Raw genomic sequence first — 20145 nt, 5'->3', positions numbered from 1 at the left:
CCCGACACCACACCCCGACCCCGACACCACACCCAGACACCCCGACACCCGACCCCCCGAGGCCGACGGGTTCTTATATTTGTGAATTATTAGTTAGATCATATATTTTTTTGATTTTGTTATGAAAAACATCATATATAATTGTGTTGATTGGGTTGATTTAAATGTGCAGTTGTTTCACCGCTGCGAGGTTTGGTGTTCGACGACCTCGCCGTGCGTTTGACGAGCTTTGCCCCTTCGTTCGTGGGTGAGCACAAATGACATGTCCTTCTCCCCCATTAATTATTTGCTCTGTTCCGGTGTTCGTGCCGATGAAATTTGATAGCTAGCTATATATGTGTCTTGAATCATCAGTATGCGTAACCAATATGTGTCTCCCGTTCGAAAGCGTCATAGTTATAAATATGCATGCATTTGCATATTTATAACCTTGATTCTTCCGAATTGTCCAACGCTATCCATGGACAGCCCGAGTATGTGTAGATTGGGTTCATATTCCCATATGCTTTGCTCCAGATCCGACGCATAAATTTTGTCAGTGCCTCCCTTGTTGTTCTCCGGGTACACATCGTCTCTGTTTATTGCAGAGACGTGTATCAGGAGAACAGCGGGGAGGTGCTGCCGAAATTTTGCGTTGGATCCGGAGCATAGCATGGGAAAATGAACCCAATATACACATACTCGGGTGGGATTAGGACCTATCATTACCTATTAGAGTGTAGGTTGCATGGACGTAATAAAATTGACAAAGTAGATCAACTGATGAATATATACATGGTGAATTATACATATAATTGTTGTATCTCCAGTAGCTCTGAAAGTCAAGATGAGTGATCGTGCATGCATGTATACCGGTCACGCTGGTCAGAACAAATGGAACGCTGAATGGTTCACAAAAACTAAGGGGTTTGTGCAAGCCGCATTTGCAAATGGCCAGAGGAAAAACTGGTGCCCCTGTTTCCGGTGCGGCAATTGGGAAAAGAGGACAGAGGCTGAAATGGGCAAACACCTGCAGAAGAATGGTTTTACGCCCGATTATACGGTGTGGACATTTCATGGTGAGTCTGCCCAACGTGACCGAGCTGAGGTGGATCGTCCTCGCACCGACGAGCATGGTACCAGGATGGAAAACATGGTGCAAGACTATGATGATGCTCGGGATTCGGACAAGGAGATGAAGGAATCTGCAAAGGCCTTCAATGAAATGTTGAAGTCTTCAAAACGTCCGCTCCACGAGCACACTGAGCTTTGTCAGTTGGATGCCATCTCACAAGTAATGGCTCTGAAGGCTCAGTTCAACTTGGGCAGAGAATGCTACGACGCAATTATGACAGTATTTGGACGCTTTCTACCCAAAGGCCATGTAATGCCTGCAAACTTGTACCAGTCGGACAAAATCCTCCGTGCACTGAAGATGCCCTATGAGAAGATACATGCCTGTGAGAAAGGATGTGTCTTATTTAGGCTTGACTATGCGGACTTGAACTATTGTCCCATTTGCAAGTCTTCCAGGTATATTATGGTAGACAACGGTATGGGTGAGAAGACACAGACCAAAATCCCCGTTAGTGTTCTTCGGTATATGCCAATCGTACCAAGACTTCAACGTCTTTTCATGATCGAAGAGACGGCCAGACAGATGACATGGCACAAAACAGGCAAAAGAACCGAACTAGATGCAGATGGGAATTTGATGATGGTACACACATCGGATGATGTTGCGTGGAAAAAGTTTGATGAATTACATGCTGACAAAGCGGCAGATCCGAGGCATCCTCGAGTTGGCATCAGCACGGATGGGTTCAGTGTGTTTGGTATGATGGCAGCCCAATGCAGTTGTTGGCCCGTATTTGTCTTTCCACTCAATCTCCCCCCAGACGGATTATGCAAAGAAAGAACATTTTTCTGACGTTGATAATTCTAGGGCCCAACTATCCGGGGAAACATATGAATGTGTACATGCAGCCGCTTAAGGACGAATTGCAAGAAGCCTGGGATAATGGGTTCAAGACATACGACGCATATAGCAAACGAAACTTCATAATGTGTGTCTAGTACATGTACTCGACACATGACTTGCCGGCGTATGCGCTATTCGTTGGCTGGTGTGTGCATGAAAGGTTCCCGTGCCCCACATGCAAGGGAGCTCTTGTGTTTCGTTGGCTTCAGGCCGGTCACAAGTTTTCTTGCTTCGACATGCATAGACAGTTTCTGGATCCTCGCCATAAGTTCAGGAAAGACAAGAGGAACTTCATCAGAGGTAGAGTTGTAAAAAACTCTGCACCACCTGCATTGACAGGCCAACAGACCCTGGATCAGTTAAACGCTCTCGAGCCAGATCCAGAGCGTCCAGGGTACTTCAAGGGGTGTAATTCTGAGCACGCCTGGACTCACAAAACATGCTTATGGTATCTGCCTTACTTCAAAGACCTCCTTTGCCCACACAACATCGACGTGATGCACACTAAGAAGAATATCGCCGAGGCACTTTTTGGTACATTGTTCGGCATAGATGGGAAGTCAAAGGATAATACTAAGGCTAGAGTCGATCTGGAGGCGCTATGTGATAGGCCGTTACAAAACATGAAAGAACCGAAAGGAAAGCAGAACTGGACGAAGCCAAAGGCATGGTTCAATCTTGGAAGGCCAGCTATGAGGGAAATTATCTTGTGAGTGAAAATGCAGTTGATGTTCCCCGATGGGTATGCAGCGAATCTAAAGAGGGGAGAGAGTCTTGATAAATTGAAGATATTTGGTCTCAAGAGTCATGATTGGCACATATGGATTGAGCGGGTAAAGCCGGTGATGTTGTGTGGCTTCATCCCTGAGGATGAATGGCTAGTACTGGCAGAACTCAGCTATTTCTTCCGTGTTCTTTGTGCGAAAGAACTATCGCCTGGCGTGCTAGAAGAAATGGAAGAGTTGGCGCCGGAGTTGATCTACAAGTTAGAGAAGATCTTTCCACCGGGCTTCTTTAATCCAATGCAGCATTTGATTTTGCATCTCCCGACCGAGGCAAGATTGGGGGGGCCGTGCAAAATCGTTGGTGCTGCCCAACTGACAGGATGCAGAAGACGCTTCGAGAAAAATGTAAAAATAAACGTAGAATTGAAGCGTTGATGGCTGAGGCATTCATCACTGAGGAGGCGGAAAACTTTGTGACAGCACACTACGAAACCAAAAATCGTCATTTGCATAATCCGAAGCCTCGGTACAATGCTGACGAGCCTAAAAAGGGTGGATCCAACCTCAGCCTATTCAAAGGGAATCTCGCACCAGCCAGTGTTTCAAATCCAGTATCTTTGGGTAACGAAGAATGGCGGACCATTTCGTTGTATATCTTCAACAACCTGATAGAAGTGCGGCCGTAAATAGAGTAAGTTCTCGGTACATTGTTTCGCCACTTCTATTTCCTTTGAACTGCTCTTATTCCTGGATATTTCATACAGTCGATACGTCGCCCTATTCTCGTATGGAGCGGTGATCCAAAAGGATTCCGTCGAAGAGTATGAGCTTCTCGCAAAGCAAGGAGGCAGCTATCCCGGTTTCATCTCTTGGTTCAAACAAACGATAAATTCTATTAGACAATTTCATTTCATTCGCTAATTTGTGCGTAATGCAACAATCCTTTCATATTAAACTTGTAGGCTAATTCAGAGTCTATGGACGCCGAATTGAGACAAGTCGCTAATGGTTTTGACTATAAGGTCTGTTCATTTGACAAATACGACATCAACGGGTATCGCTTTCGTACCTATGGCAAAGAGCTATCTATGGCCGACCGAAAGTCTACAAATTGTTGTGTATCTGCTATCGGCGAAGGAGGTACCGAGTATTATGGGAGAGTTGAAGCAATTTATGAACTTCTATTCTATGGTGAAAACCCACCGAATGTCGTAGTCTTCAAATGTTATTGGTTTCAGCCGAAGGAGACTAGAAGGACTCATGAACATATAGGGCTAGTTGAAATCAACCAAAGCACCCATTTAGATGTTCCTGATTTCTATATTACGGCTCAACAGGCGACCCAAGTATTCTATCTACCGTGGGCCTGCCAAACTAATCAAAATCTGAAAGGTTGGGATGTCGTTTATGAAGTGCCGCCACGTGCTATACTATCTCCCCCAAAGGAAGAGGATTATGAACCTCACATTAACCCAGACACATATGAAGGAGAATTCTTCCAAGAGACACGTCTTTCCAAAAAGCGTTTCAAGAACCGGTATACTTCACCCCAAAACATTGAAGTAGACAGCGACAGTGAATCCCACATCACCCTAGAGGAGGAACAAGAAGAGCCGGAACAAGAAGAGGTTACTGCTGCGGATGACCTCTCAATGCTTGACCGATTACGTAAAGGTGGCCTTCCACATGTTGATGCCACTGAACCCTATGAGCCCGTCATTGATTATAGTGATGATGATAATTATGCATTTATTGATGATACTGATCGAGATTATTAGTAGTGTCAGGTATTCAATTTTTTTATGTTGTACTTGATGATGATACATTTAAGTGATATACATATTATTATTCATGTCGGTATTTTTTTATGTTGTACTAATTTCGTTTACTCTTTATCATGGCAGGTGTTGAAAGATGGAAGGGGAGCCGGCTGAGGCCAAGGACAAACGTGCCCAAATTGAAGGTGTGCCACACCATCAAGGTAGCTCTAGCTTATATCAGTTCGGGCGGAATTGGGTATGTGGTTTGCTTCATGATTAATGCAATTCATTCATCATGCTAGCTTGAGCCCTTTAATTACTAATTTACTTTGTTTCTCTCTTTCAGGCATGCTACAATAAGACAGATAAGGTGCCAGAGGGGTACGACCTGTATGCCATGGCCCACACTGCCTCTTACAAGCAAGTCAAGGGGAAGGCGAGGAAAGGGGAGGAGTTTAACCCGAGCCAGATTCCCTACAATCCAGAGCAGGTGATGATATCTAGTGGCGGGAGGTCCCGTGGCTCGATAGCCATTGATCCAGAGATTGCTCCTGAGACCACAGTGAGTTTAATTTGAATGGACGTTACTTGCTAGTCTTAACAATTGAGTTTCATCATGCTAACGAAACATTGGAAATGATCTTTGGTGCAGCGTAACTCCACACAAGCATCACACGATCCTTCTCCAGCTACTGGCATGAGCCAGCCCGCTCCTACACCTCCATGATCAAGGTAAGTTTCTCTAGTTTTTTGCTTAACAAATGCATAAAGACCTAGACTTAGCTTTATTTCCTCCAATATGCTTACCTTAATGACATAGAGTTAGCTTCTTTTCCTCCAAAATGACTTAATAAGCTTACTGACCTCCAAAACCAGCCATTTTACCTAAGTTAGCTCTAAAACGATCTATACTTAGCTTTGTTTCCTCCAAAATGACCTAAGTTAGTTATAATATGCTTAGTTAACTAGGTTTTCTCAATAATGACATGTACTTAGCTTAGTTATGTAAAAAACGGCATAATTAGCTTAGTTAGCTTATAAACGATCCATTTTACCTACGTTAGCTCTAAAATGATGCATTTTACCTAAGTTAGCTCATAAACGATCCATTTCACCTAAGTTACCTCAAAACGATGGCGTGCTTCTTCTTCTAGTCTTCTTCTTCTAGTCACCTTTTCCTAACTTTCTTATTTGCCAGTTTGCAGATTTCATTCACTTCTCGGAAGCTAGCTTGCTATGATGGAGTGCTTGTTTTTTATTTCGTTCTCTTCTAGTATTCTTCTAGCTTGCTACGATGGAACTTGCTATCTTGATGAAACTTTGCATTGTAATATGTATGTGCAACTTCCTAATGGTTGCAACTTATGTGTATGTGCAACTTGCTATGTATGAATGGATGGAACTATATATGTATGTACGATGAAACTTATGTGCTGTTAAATAGCCCTGTGAAATATATCTATATATGTCATATATATTTGCTGTGAAAATTGTTGGATTGAAAAAAAAAACAGAAAAAAGAGCCAATATGCAGGCTCTTTGCCGTCCACCACCGACGGCAATGGCCTCTTTGCCAACAGCCGCAGACGGCAAATGAGGCACGTGGCAGCCAACTGTGCTTCCTGGGAGCTGGCCCATTTAGTCAGTTTGCCTATAGTGGCACACGGCAAAGGCAGGAAGAATTTTGCCGTCAGCGGCGGACGGCAAAGGCAGGACGAATTTTGCCGTCAGTGGCGGACGGCAAAGTCCTGCCGTTAGCCACCTAACGGACTAACAGCGAAAATTTTGCCGTCTGTGTTCTTTGTCGTCCGCTGCTGATGGCAAAGGACCCTTTGCCGTCAGCCACCAAAAGTGGACGGCAACGTAGCTCTTTACCGTACCTTTCTTTGCCGTCCACGTTTGCCGTCTGCCATTCATGCCTTTGCCGTCCGCCGTGGCAGACGGCAAAGTAGCTGATTCCTGTAGTGCCGCTTCAAAAAACGCCATGAGTCAGGCGATCAACTTGCCACAGTTCGGAGATCAAATGAAAAGTTCGGCGTGCAAAAGAAAGGACGCGTAGGCAATGCATCAAACGGCGGTGTCGGCCTCCGGCGTCGGCGAGCATGGCCTGGGCGGCGTCGGCGCGGCTTCTGTGTTGGGCGGCGTAGGAGTGGCTTCTGTGCTACTGGGCATCGTGGAGGTATCAGCGCTCGGGCTTGGCGGTGGCGTTGGCGTCGGCGTGGGAGTTGGCGGCGCCGTTGCCGGCATCTGGTTCAGGATGAGGCCACGCTCCACCAGGTACCACACCTTGAGCTGTGGGTCGTTGCTCCGGAGCATGTCCGCCCGCCCGCCAGGAAAGCCTGGTCGGTGTTCCTATTCTTCGCGGCAATGTTGGTGTAACGCCCAGGATACAACTTTCCATATTCGTAACTCCAACTCTTGCCTTTTCCGGAGATGTGATATGATATTTCCTTCGTGGTTGGCTTTTGTCCTTTGTTTTGCTTTTTGTTCATGTCATGCATCTCATCTCATGGCATCATGTGCATTGCATATGCATGTTTTCATAAAACTTGCACCCGTTCGTAGTTGTTGCGTCCCCCCCTTGCCTTCGTTGACCATTCCGAGACCTATCGGGTTTTCGCTTCCCTCTTGACCATGACCACCTAACCTCTCTTGCCAGCTCGCAGCCCCCTCGCGCACGCGTCCGAAACTGCCCCGAACTGCACGGTCATGACCGTTGGATTCAGATCATCCCCAAACATCCCTAAAACATCTCCGATTTCTTATTTGGACTTCCTAATCTATTTATTTTGAACCGTCCGATCGAATCGAACGGTCCAGGTAACCTCTACCCTAATCTACGACCTATATAAAGATCAAACCCTAGCCTAACCCTATTCCCCTCCTCGCGCCGCCACCCAGTCTCTACCTTCCTCGGGATCCTCCCCGACCAACCGAGCCAGCCGAAAGCCTCCCTCCAACCTCGGGATCTCCTCCCGATCCACCTGCTCCTCTCCTTCCATGCCCAGTCACTACTCTTCGTCGATCCATCCATCCCAAACCACCCAGCCTCCACCTTCATCGATCCAACCACCGAGCACCCGCATGGCCGCCTTCCTACGACCTCACCGCCCGAGCAGCAACCATGGCGCCCGAGCTCCACCTCCTCGTCCCCATGCCCGCAACAGTAGAGCAGGAGCTCTACGCCCCGCCTTCCTCCACCTCGCCTGTGTCCTCTTCTGTACAGGATCCGGCCCCGACGCCCCATCCCCGACCTTCTCATTTGATTCCTCGTTGTCGTAGCCGTGCCAAGTCCTCTGCTTTGTCCAGGACGTGGGCGCCTGTCTTCATCGCCCGAAACCCCCAGGTCTTGTCGCTCCCCTCCACCCTCCCGCTCCTGTTTTCCTCTTTTGTTCTCTTGCTGACATCTCTCTCTGCTCTCTCAGTTCGTCGAGTAGGGACGCCATGGCCGTCCTCTTCTTCATATCAAGGCTCCGACCTTCGGATCCGGTTCTCCTCAGCAACCACATCGAGCTCTGGCCGGTCCAGCCTCGCGTCTTCCTTCGCGTCTTGCCGTCGCCATGAACCCTCCCTGTCGCCTACATCTCCTCCGGCAGCGCCGCCGTGCCTGCACGCCTATGGTGAAGCTTTGGTGAGCCAAGCCGCGCCCGTGCCCCTATTTCTTTCTTCCCCTTCACCTTCTATCTCTCACCCGTCTCCCTCTCTCTCTCTCTCTGATGCGTCCACAAGAGGAGCATCACCCTCGCCGGAGTCCTTCTCCTTGCCGCTGCCTCCGCCAAGCCCTCATCGCCGGCCTCCCCTGCTTCTGCCTGCTGGGACGACGACCAGTGCCAAGTCCCGCTTGTTCTGGAATGTTGACCGCTCCCCTCCACCTTGTTCGATCCCGCCAGCGTGGACGAGCACCACGGCCTAGCCTCGGCCCAGCTGGATCTGCCTGCCTCAAGCCTCTACACCGACTGGGCCTTGGCCCATGATGAGCAGCCCCTCCAGCGCATCTGCTCCTGTTGGCCCAGCCAGATTTGGCCCATATAATGTTTTTCTCGTTCTGCGAGTTTGTCCAATTATCCAGAGAGTGCAGATTTACACAAAAACCCCTAAGCATCATGCATATAATAACTCATGAACTGTGCATCGGATTAAAATGATTTAAACATGTAAAATGCTTAGAATTTTGTGTAGATTAATAATATGCCACTTTCATCCATGTTCAAAATGTTTAAATTTCTGTTTGATTAAATTTGCTTAAATGCCATGTTAAAATGCTTTAATTCATAACTAAATAACCGTAGCTCCGAATTTAATAAACTTTATATGTAAATGGGGTGAAAAAATGCCTAGTTTAACATGGTGAACTTTATTTTCCTGTTTAACAACAATAAAATATGTTTTAGGTCGGAACAGTACCAAATTCTAAATATGCATATGGGGATTTTCCGGAATTGTTGTTTGTTGTTTCCGGCCTCATTTAAATTGCCTAGATAGGTAGTTTTTTTATGCTTCACCCCTTGCCATGTTTAACAACATTTAATATTGTTGAGTACCTAAACGGGAGTGAACGAAATAATCAAATGTGGTGTTTCGTCAATATGCAACTTGTTACATATTGAGCTCCACTTAACTTGTAGTGTTGTTTGTGCACTTTGCCATGCCATGCCTCTTTAAACCGGACATACATCATACTTGCTTGTGCATCATGCCATGTTTATGTGATGGTTGTTTACCATGTTGTTTCCTTCTTTCCGGTTTGTTTCTCTCGTTAGCTTCGGTTTTGTTCCGGAGTTGTGAGGATTCGTTCGATTAAGTTCGTTTCTCTTCTTCATGGACTCGTTCTTCTTCCTAGCGGGATTTCAGGCAAGATGACTGTTGGTGTCAAAACCGGTGGATCTTGGGTAGGGGGTCCCGAACTATGCGTCTAGGAGGATGGTAACAGGAGACAAGGGACACGATGTTTTTACCCAGGTTCGGGCCCTCTCGATGGAGGTAAAACCCTACTCCTGCTTGATTAATATTGATGATATGGGTAGTACAAGAGTAGATCTACCACGAGATCGGAGTGGCTAAACCCTAGAAGCTAGCCTATGGTATGATTGTTGTTCGTCCTATGGACTAAGACTCTCCGGTTTATATAGACACCGGAGAGGGCTAGGGTTACACAGAGTCGGTTACAATGGGAGGAGATCTTCATATCGTATCACCAAGCTTGCCTTCCATGCCAAGGAAAGTCCCGTCCGGACACGGGACGGAGTCTTCAATCTTGTATCTTCATAGTCCGAGAGTCCGGCCAAAGGTCTTAGTCCGGCCATCCGAACACCCCCTAATCCAGGACTCCCTCAGTAGCCCCTGAACCAGGCTTCAATGACGACGAGTCCGGCGTGCAAGTTGTCTTTGGCATTGCAAGGCGGGTTCCTCCTCCGAATATTCCATAGAAGATGTTGAACACCAGGGTAGTGTTCGGCTCTGCAAAATAAGTTCCACCGTAGAGAGAATAATATTTGCATCAATCGGATCTGCTGATGTATTCCACGGCGTGACATCATGCCACGGCCAGGCTTTTATTCATTTTACCGTTCCACCTCAGCGCGTTTAGCGAGGCGGTTCGGACCTTCGAAGATGTCCAGCTCCGACCTTCAAGGCCGGTGGATGCCTTCCTCCATTACGGAAGAAGATGTGCGAAAGTTAAGAGATGCCAGGTATCTAACCGGCGAAATTTCGCATAGACTGCCTACTCAAGGGCAAGCTGTTCCCGCTCCCCAGCCCGGTCAAAGCGTGGTGTTCGCATCTCACTTCCTTCGAGGGCTAGGCTTCCCGATCGATCCCTTTGTGAGGGGGCTTATGTCTTACTACGGGCTGGAGTTCCACGACCTAGCTCCGGAGTCCATCCTCCAGATCTCATCATTCATTGTCGTGTGCGAGGCCTTCCTCCATATCACCCCTCACTTCGGATTGTGGCTAAAAACTTTCAAAGTGGAACCGAAAATGGTCAAGGGGCAGCACGCTGAGTGCGGAGGGGCTATAATAAGCAAGATGGACGACGCTCCATGGCCTGAAGGCTCTTTTCAAGAGGAGCTCGACTTATGGCAACGGGACTAGTTTTACATCACAGCCCCTAGGGGCACCACATGGGTGGAACCACCTACTTTTCGCTCGGGTCCCCCACCACGGCTGGCGTCATGGGTTAATGAAGGACTTATCTGGGGGCCGCCCAAAGACGTGCCCTTGTTGCAGGGCCGTATTCGAGATCTTCTAGAAAGAGATATCAATTTGACCGTAGTGGCGCAAGTCATGGTGATTCGCCGCACACTGCCCTGCAAACGCCGACCTCTCCGCCTGTGGGAGTTCAATCCGGAGGGACCACGAGTCCTACAACATTTCATGGGAATGACACCCATGGAGATGTACAAATCGTTCTTCGGATCACAAGCAAGGTGTCCGGATTTGTCCGAGGACGCAGGTCTGAGCTGCAATCGCCCGGATGCTAAAGTAAGTAGCCCCGTATTTGGATACACCATCCATATTTTTATCAAATCTACCCTTTAGCAGAGTTGTCCTTTGAACAGGAGTGGATGGCGAAGGCAAAGCTTATCAGGTGTCCAGCCCCCCTGCCCGAGACCGTGCCGAATCCCATGTTGACCAGGATGCTGGAGGTCGCACCGTTGGCGGAAGGCGAAGGGGGGACCCAAGGAGCTACCGCCTCCACGAAGGAGGCCGTTAGGAAGGGTAGAATCGAAAATTCTCCTGACCAGGGAAAGAAAAGGACTGCCTCTGAAGACCCGGAGGTGATAACCTCAAAACGGGGAAAGAAATCTTCGTCAGAGGGTTCGGCACTGGAGAACGCCCCAGCCGAATCGCCCCCTAAAGGGGACCCGCTCTCCCCCGAGACGTAAGTGAAGGGAGGGGTTCCATAATGAATCACACTCATGTTTTATTCCTGAGGGAAATGAACGAAACATTATCTTGCAGTTCGGATCTCAATCCTTCTCAGCAGAGCTCATCTTCAGGGGATCTTCATCCAGAGATGATAGAGAGCGAAACGCCTCCCCTTCTTCCACTGTCTCACAAGGCTGGCGACCCCGAGGTATCGTCCCGGAGGGTTTTTTCAAGTCCGGACCCTGGAAAAGGTCGTCAGACTAGTCCGGCACCCTCTTGCGCGCCGGCGGAGGGGCTGAAGGATCTGCTTGGTAGGGCGTCCATCTCAGAAGAACACCGTATGTTGATGGATACGGTGATTGGAAGGATTTCATCCGCGGGAAGTGGATTGTACGAAGCTGCCAGGAGTTTACTAACAGCTTTTGAGGTACGTAAAAAGGTGTACCTTTTGGTAGAGTCGCATATTAAATGTGCCATGTATGAATAGTAGCCCCTGAGACTCTGTGTGTCGTCACGAGTGATGGTGCATAGAGGATCATAACCCCAGGTATAATATGTCACCTATTCCAGGAAGGTGGCAAGGCGTTCGGTGGCTAGCCGGACTGATGAATCTGCCAAACTAAAGTGGCAACTTGACGTAGCAGATGCTGACATCGCGCTTGTAAATAAGCGGCTAGACGAGGCTCAAGGTATGTTCAAAAGACACCCAGTAATAGGAGCTTGATGCTCGGGCCTTATATGTATATACTTTATGTAGATGGTGCTGCTGCCATGGAGAACCTTCGGGCGGAACTTGCCCGAGCCAAGGAGCAAGCAAGGAAAAGTGATGCGGCTGTCGTTAAAGCGGCTGAAGAGCTAAAAGCCGAACAGGCTGCTCACTGCCAGAGCAAGAAGGAAATAGCCGAGATGGCCATAAAATTGAAGGATGCTACCGACCGCTGTAAATTTCTTGAACAAGAGAAGATAGGGCGGCTCAGAAGGACCTTGAAAAGATCACTGCCGAAGCCAAGGATACTCGCTCTGCCATGAGAGCGATGAAGGAGGAGCTGCGTCAGGCCGGAGATATCACGGTTGGAAAGCCTTATATGCTGCGGATCAAGTTCGGAGACCCCAAGTATGTTCCATTAGATCGGCAGTGGAGTGCGGAAAAAGCTTATCTGGATTTGGCAGCAAGTGCGGCAGACGCGACCGAACACTTCCGCAGCCGAGGTGACCATGAATTGGAAGAGCTTTTTTGGTCGCAGTACTACAATCCAGAACGCCCACTGTCAGTATCCGACCGTTTAGCCGCCTGGGCGGAGCTGAACAGGTTATCCGGACTCGCCATGAGGTATGTTGCGAGTCGTCTGTGGCCGGAGAAGCCGGAGCCGAAGAGTTATTTTGCTTGGCGCAGCAGTTCCTTGGTTCGGTGCCGCATGCTGATGCAATGAAGAGGTCGCCGTGCATAGAGGGCGCACAGATGGCTCTTGCCCGTGTCAAAACATACTGGGCAGATATGAAGGCCAGTATTGTTGCGTCCCAGGATTCGGACGAAAGTCGAGTACTTGCCAAGCACTATTTTGAGGAAGTTCTTCCTGGCGCTCGTATAATAGAGTCGCAGTGCTCGAAGGATGTTGTGTTCGAATAGCTGATACTATTTGTAAAACGAATTTTGTTTTTATGAAAAAAAGCTTTTTATACTTGTGCTTGCAAGAATCATGATGCCTCCTGTGCGGCCATTTAATGTATATATTTGTATATAACCTGAAAGATGGCAGTCGTTGGCTTCAGCCCCCACGCATAGAATGCGGGGGTGTTCGCAAAAAGGCACCTTTTCACACTTAATCCAACGTCTTGGTCCTACAAAGGAGGTGGTGGCGCGGTGAACTAGGCAACCGGACTATAATGCTTTATCACTTTCACTTAGCCATAGGAGTTTGACAGTGGGGCTACTGAATAGCCCCTAGGGGCACCGCACTCGCCCGAATTCGGGGCGCGAGTGTGCCTGACCGGGAAGCGGCCCTTCGTTAATGCGGGAGAATCCTAAAGATTCCGAAAGTCATCGAGTGGTTGACCAGTCTCTCGCTATATCATGACAGTCAGTTTTCGGCTTTCTCTACTGAGGTGCTCACCTGGCCGAACCGGGGCACAATCGCAGTAGTTCTCCTGGTGCCGCGTCAGCCGATATAACGGAACGTAAGGCAGCAAAACACAGGAGCCGGGCAAACCCAACATTTGACCAAAGACATGATTCGAAGCTGATGCATATAGGGCCAAACTCGCGACGCCGAAAACTCCCTAAGGTATTCGGTCTTTATGAAGACGGGCCGAAATAGAGCCCTTGGTAAAAAAGCCCCTAGTGTCCAGGTATGTGCAAAAATTCTGGCGTGGCCACATGCCAAGACGCCAGCCTCCTCCTCAGCTATAGAGAAAGCCGGGGGATATTATCAACAAGAGACAGTAAAAAAAGGTTTACGCAGGGTCTTAATCTGAAAAGAATCCTTGAACGGGTCCCTGCTGCACGTCTGCACCTGTGTCTCCGTTGTGCCGTATCCTGGACGGGCGTAGCACGATGTTCGTCTGCGAAAGAGAGGAACTTAGTAAAAAATAAGCGTGCGAGAAATCTATATCAAAATAAATAAAATATAGTTGGAGCAAGAGTTGGGCCGTATTGTCTCCGGGCGTGAGTACACGGAGCCCCTCGCATGGGGGTATGCGGCTGTTAAGCATGTTGACGCCGGACTCGTCTAGCCGTGTCCGGGATATTAGGGCTGGATTTGTGGGCGGCTGTCTAGGCAGCCGCACCCTTGCCCGTACTCTGGGGGTCAATTTATGTTCCCCTGTAATGAAATGATGCCCTTTAGGCCGGGCATTTTGAGTGTAAGGGATGCGTAATGCGGTATTGCGTTAAAGTGGGCGAAAGCTTCACGTCCCAGTACCGCTTGATAGCGACTTACGAATGGGGCGATGTGGAATGTTAGCTTTTCGCTTCGGAAGTTGTCGGGTGATCCGAACGTGACTTCTAACGTAAGGGAACCCATACTTGGGGTATCCGGGCCTGGCGTTACTCCTTGAAAGGAAGTGTTGCCGAGGTGTATTATAACTGGGTTTACTCCGAGTTTGCGGACTGTGTCCTGATATAACAGGTTCAAGTCGTTGCCGCCGTCCATAAGGGCGTTTGTACGTTGGAGTCCGTTAATAATTGGATTTACGACCAAGGCAGTCCAGCCTGCGTTCTGGTCTCCTCTGGAGTAATCCTGATGATCGAAGGTGATTGGTTGTAACAACCAGTGGGGTTGCTCCTCCGGGGCTGGCTGTACGGCTCGTGTCTTCGTAGGTGCCGTTCTACTCTTCCCTTTTGTCACATGAAGTAGATTTACTGTCTTGACTTCTTGTGGGAACTTCTTTTGTTCTCCGGTGCTCTGCTTGTGGGGTGCATCATCATCTTCACTTGGTGTGTTGAGCCCCTTGTGTTCGGCGTTGAGCTTGCCGGACTGCTTAAAGACCCAACAATCTCCGTGGGTATGGTTTGCAGGTCTCCCCGGAGCGCTGTGGATTTGACATATTTTGTCCAAAATTTTGTTGAGGTTGGATAGCTCGTCCCTATCGTCTTTGGGGGGCGGCTTTTTCTGATTTTGCCGAGAGCTTTTGAATCCGGCGTTTACTGCTGTGCTCATCGGGCTGTTGTCCTTTATCCGGCGCGGTTCTTTGTTACAGCGCGGCTTCCCGTTCCCATCTCTGGGTTCGGACGTATTGGGGTCGCTGGTGCTGCTTCTTGCCAACCAGCTATCGTCTCCTGCACAAAAGCGGGTCATGGGGCTTGTTAACGCGGCCATTGTTCGCGGCTTTTCTTGGCCGAGGTGTCTGGCGAGCCATTCGTCTCGGACGCTATGTTTGAAAGCTGCCAGGGCCTCTGCGTCCGGACAGTCGACTATCTGATTCTTTTTGATAAGGAATCTGTTCTAGAGCTTCCGGGCTGACTCTCCGGGCTGCTGAGTTATATGACTCAGATCATCTGCATCCGGGGGTCGGACATAGGTCCCTTGAAAATTTGCCCGGAAAGCATCCTCAAGCACTTCCCAACTTCCCATGGTGTTTTAGGGAATGCTTTTAAGCCAATGCCGGGCTGGCCCTTTGAGCTTAAGGGGTAAGTATTTTATGGCGTGGAGGTCGTCTCCTCTGGCCATGTGTATGTGGAGGATGTAGTCCTCGATCCAGACTCCAGGGTCTGTTGTTCTGTCGTATGCTTCTATGTTCATTGGCTTGAATCCGGCTGGGAATTCATGGTCCAGCACCTCATCGGTAAAATATAGGGGGTGTGCGGCGCCCCTGTATTTAGGCGTGCCGCGATGTTCGGGTATTTGTTGCATTGCATCACTCCCTGGAGCTTGCTTTCTTGGCCTATAGATGGATCTGGGTGGGCCAGTTTTTTGATGCGAATTCTTGGACGGATCGCGCGCTATGTTGAGTGCGGTGTCCTTTGATGCGTGAGATTGATCGTAGGGTCGTCTATCCAACCTTGTGGCTTCCTTATTTTTTTGACTGTGGGGGCTTTATGGCCTCTTCATCAAATTCCGGTAGTAGTTTCCGCTTCATATAGCTCTTTGTGTGGCGACTACTGCCGTACTTGTGTGCCGTGTTGAGTACTTTTCCCCATCTGATCCTGAGTGCATCTTCTGCTGTCTTGAGCCTCCGCTTCTGCTTTCTCAGGCTACGTGCAGTGGCAACGAGCCTTTGGTGGAGGTTTTGATGTTCCAGCAATTTGTCTGGCGTGAGATCGTCCGGGCTATTATCTTTCCCGGGGATTGGTTGTTCGGATTGTCCGCCCTGTTTGGACGGATGCTCAACGGCATGTTCGTCGTCCGTTGATTCACCCTGCTCTATGGTTGGGTCTTTGTCGAGGTGGGGCTTGGCCTTGCGCTTACGCCGCCACTTTGATTGTTTTTCGGGGGAGCGATCCCTGGCCGCATCCTTTTGGTCCTCGTTGTCGTTTCTGTTGTATGTGTCCACCATGCATACATCATATGATGAGGTGGCTTTCCGGCGCCCTATAGGTGCTGGTTCCTGATCGTCTCCTTTATCGGCGTCCATACCGTCGATATCTTCGGAGTCGAAATCGAGCATGTCAGTTAGATCGTCGACAGTGGCTATCAAGTGGGTGGTGGGTGGGGTTCGAACTTCGTCGTCCGCATCCCAACCACCCCGACCGTAATCCGGCCGGGGTTCTTTCGACAAAGAGAGAGACTTTAGCGAATTTAGGATATCGCCGAAGGGCGAGTGCTGAAAGACGTCCGCGGCGGTGAACTCCATGATCGGAGCCCAATCGGGTTCGATCGAAAGGGGTGCGGAATATTTAGAGTCCGGAACGGAGTCTGGCACCTTGGAGTCACGGGCATTGCAAAGGACTAGGCTGGTATTCGGCTCTATCGCCGCAGAGATTGCGACTCCTGGGGCGGCGTCCAACCGTCCGTCCCTGGCTAGCGCAGTCGGCTCCGAGCTAATGGTCGGAGTGAACACCTGAGCGGCACTCTGGGCACTGTCCGGCGGTAGAGCTAGATCGCCCATCGAGACAGTGCGGCGCGCCCGGTCGTGGCTCGAATCTGTCGAAGATCAAGTCCCCGTGGATGTCGGCTGTGTAGTTTAAGCTTCCAAACCTGACCTGATGGTCAGGGGCGTAGCTTTCGATCTGCTCCAGATGGCCAAACGAGTTAGCCCGCAGTGCGAAGCCGCCGAATATGAAGATCTGTCCGGGATCGAAAAGTCTCATCCCGGACCGCATCGCGATTGACGAGCGAAGAAGGCATCGGGACTAAAGGCGACGACACAGAGGAACTCTTAATGAAAGCACCAATGTCGGTGTCAAAATCGGCGGATCTCGGGTAGGGGGTCCCGAACTGTGCGTCTAGGCGGATGGTAACAGGAGACAAGGGACACGATGTTTTTACCCAGGTTCGGGCCCTCTCGATGGAGGTAAAACCCTACTCCTGCTTGATTAATATTGATGATATGGGTAGTACAAGAGTAGATCTACCACGAGATCGGAGTGGCTAAACCCTAGAAGCTAGCCTATGGTATGATTGTTGTTCGTCCTATGGACTAAGACTCTCCGGTTTATATAGACATCGGAGAGGGCTAGGGTTACACAGAGTCGGTTACAATGGGAGGAGATGTTCATATCATATCACCAAGCTTGCCTTCCATGCCAAGGAAAGTCCCGTCCGGACACGGGACGGAGTCTTCAATCTTGTATCTTCATAGTCCGGGAGTCCGGCCAAAGGTCTTAGTCCGGCCATCCGGACACCCCCTAATCCAGGACTCCCTCAATGACCGTCACCTTGGATCTCACTACTATCATTGCTATGCTAGTTGCTTCATTCTATCGCTATGCTGTGCTACCTATCACTTGTTCTTCAAGCCTCCCAAATTGCCACGTCAGCCCCTAACCTTTTCACCTTTCCTAGCAAACCGTTGTTTGGCTATGTTCCCGCTTTTGCTCAGCCCCTCTTATAGCGTTGCTAGTTGCAGGTGAAGTTGAAGATTGCTCCATGGTGGACAGGATTATGTTGGGATATCACAATATCTCTTATATTATTAATGCATCTATATACTTGGTAAAGGGTGGAAGGCTCGGCCTTATGCCTGGTGTTTTGTTCCACTCTTGCCGCCCTAGTTTCCGTCATATCGGTATTATGATCCCGGATTTTGCGTCCCTAACGCGGTTGGGTGATTTATGGAACCCCCTTGATAGTTCGCCTTGAATAAAACTCCTCCAGCAAGGCCCAACATTGGTTTTGCCATTTGCCTACTACCTATACCTTTCCCTTGGGAGTAATTAACCCGAGGGTCATCTTTATTTCAGCCCCCCTGGGCCAATGCTTGTCTAAGTGTTGGTTTAAACTAGAGCATCGTGTGGGACCATCCCTTGGCAACTTGGGTTACGTCGGTACCTGTACGCTTAGCTTATCCGGTGTGTCCTGAGAACGAGATACGTGCGACTCCTATCGGGATTGTCGACACATCGGGCAGTCTTGCTGGTCTTGTTTTACCATTGTCAAAATGTCTTGTAAACCGGGATTCCGAGACTGATCGGGTCTTCCTGGGAGAAGGAATATCCTTCATTGACCGTGAGAACTTGTGATGGGCTAAGTTGGGACACCCCTGCAGGGTATAAACTTTCGAGAGCCATGCCCGCGGTTATGTGGCAGATGGGAATTTGTTAATGTCTGGTTGTAGATAACTTGACACCAGATACGAATTAAAACGCATCAACCGCGTGTATAACCGTGATGGTCTCTTCTCGGCGGAGTCCGGGAAGTGAACACGGTTTTGGGTTATGTTTGATGTAAGTAGGAGTTCAGGATCACCTCCATATCATTGCTAGCTTCACGACTGTTCCGTTTGCTTCTCTTCTCGCTCTCATTTGCATATGTTAGCCACCATATATGCTTAGTCGCTGCTGCAACCTCACCACTTTACCCCTTCCTTTCCCATTAAGCTTTGCTAGTCTTGATACCCATGGTAATGGGATTGCTGAGTCCTCGTGGCTCACAGATTACTACAACAACAGTTGCAGGTATAGGTTATGCGATGATCATGACGTGAGAGCGATGTTTGCTTGTTTTGGAGTTCTTCTTCTGCTTCTTCTTCGATCATGGGATAGGTTCCAGGTCGGCAGCCTGGGCTAGCAGGGTGGATGTCGTTTGAGTTTCTGTTTGTGTTTCATCTATAGTCGGATGGTGCTCTTATGTAAGATGATGTTGTATTCGTGTGGCATTGGATGCCTTATGTATGTATCCCTATCTATTATGTAATGTTGATGTAATGATATCCACCTTGCAAAAGCGTATCAATATGCGGTTCTATCCTTGGTGGGACCTTCGAGTCTCTTTAGGATAGTATCGCATATTGGGCGTGACAAGTTGGTATCAGAGCCTCGACCGACCATAGGAGCCCCCTTGATTGTTGGCCGTTGTTGAGTCTAGAAGAAAACTATTTTGAGTCTTAGGATTATATATATTGGATAGTAGGAATTCTTTTTACTCCTCAGTCCCTTCGTCGCTCTGGTGATGTCTCTTGACGTAGATGTTTTGACTTTTCTTTTCTCAAATTTCACTAAATTTTTTTAGGATCACGTGGGTATCTTGGAATCATTCCGATAGTCTTGTGACGAGAACATTGTTCTTGGTGCCTCCTGACATTTAGGGGTTGTGGCAGTGTCCCGGGGAGTTGAGCTCCGAGGTGTTGTCGTCACAATTTTATCATTGCAGTTCTAGAATACCTGAGTTTTGCTGACATCGAAAATCTCTTTTATGCAGTTGCTTGTGAGATAACCTCGACGCCACACAGCACCGGGGAGTTCGGGAGTATTGCCATAGCTCGTATAACGGATGCTTTTCAAAGGTTGAGGTACACGATTTCCAGAGTTTTCTTGGTTATGTGTTGACGGATGGATACAGCTGGATGTAGGTATTGTTAGTTTGGGTGAGATATTTTGCTTCCCCGGTATCCCCAATACCAGATTGCATAACCAGAAAGTTTCGAGAGTTTATAGGTGGGTATTCAAGTAGCTCCTAGAATATCTTTCCGACAGATGCATGATATGGGATTGGGTAAATCTCTATCATATGTATTTGTTCCGGCTTATTCTGCAAGCCAAATCCTTTATTTTATTTTATTTGTGGTATTCGAGTTGCTTCGATGTGAAGTGTTGATCCATACCTTCCCTAAACGGTGTTCTCATATTGCTATGTGAATACTAATCCTTCTTGATCATCAAGGTCGTCATGTTAATTCTTTTCCAACCAGTGTGCTTCTCTTCAAGTGGATCCGATCATTTCAACACTTGCGAGATCAA

The sequence above is a fragment of the Triticum dicoccoides genome, chromosome 4A, assembly GCF_002162155.2.
Source record: "Triticum dicoccoides isolate Atlit2015 ecotype Zavitan chromosome 4A, WEW_v2.0, whole genome shotgun sequence".
Classification (NCBI taxonomy): Eukaryota; Viridiplantae; Streptophyta; class Magnoliopsida; order Poales; family Poaceae; genus Triticum; species Triticum dicoccoides.
This window is presented reverse-complemented; position numbering follows the sequence as displayed.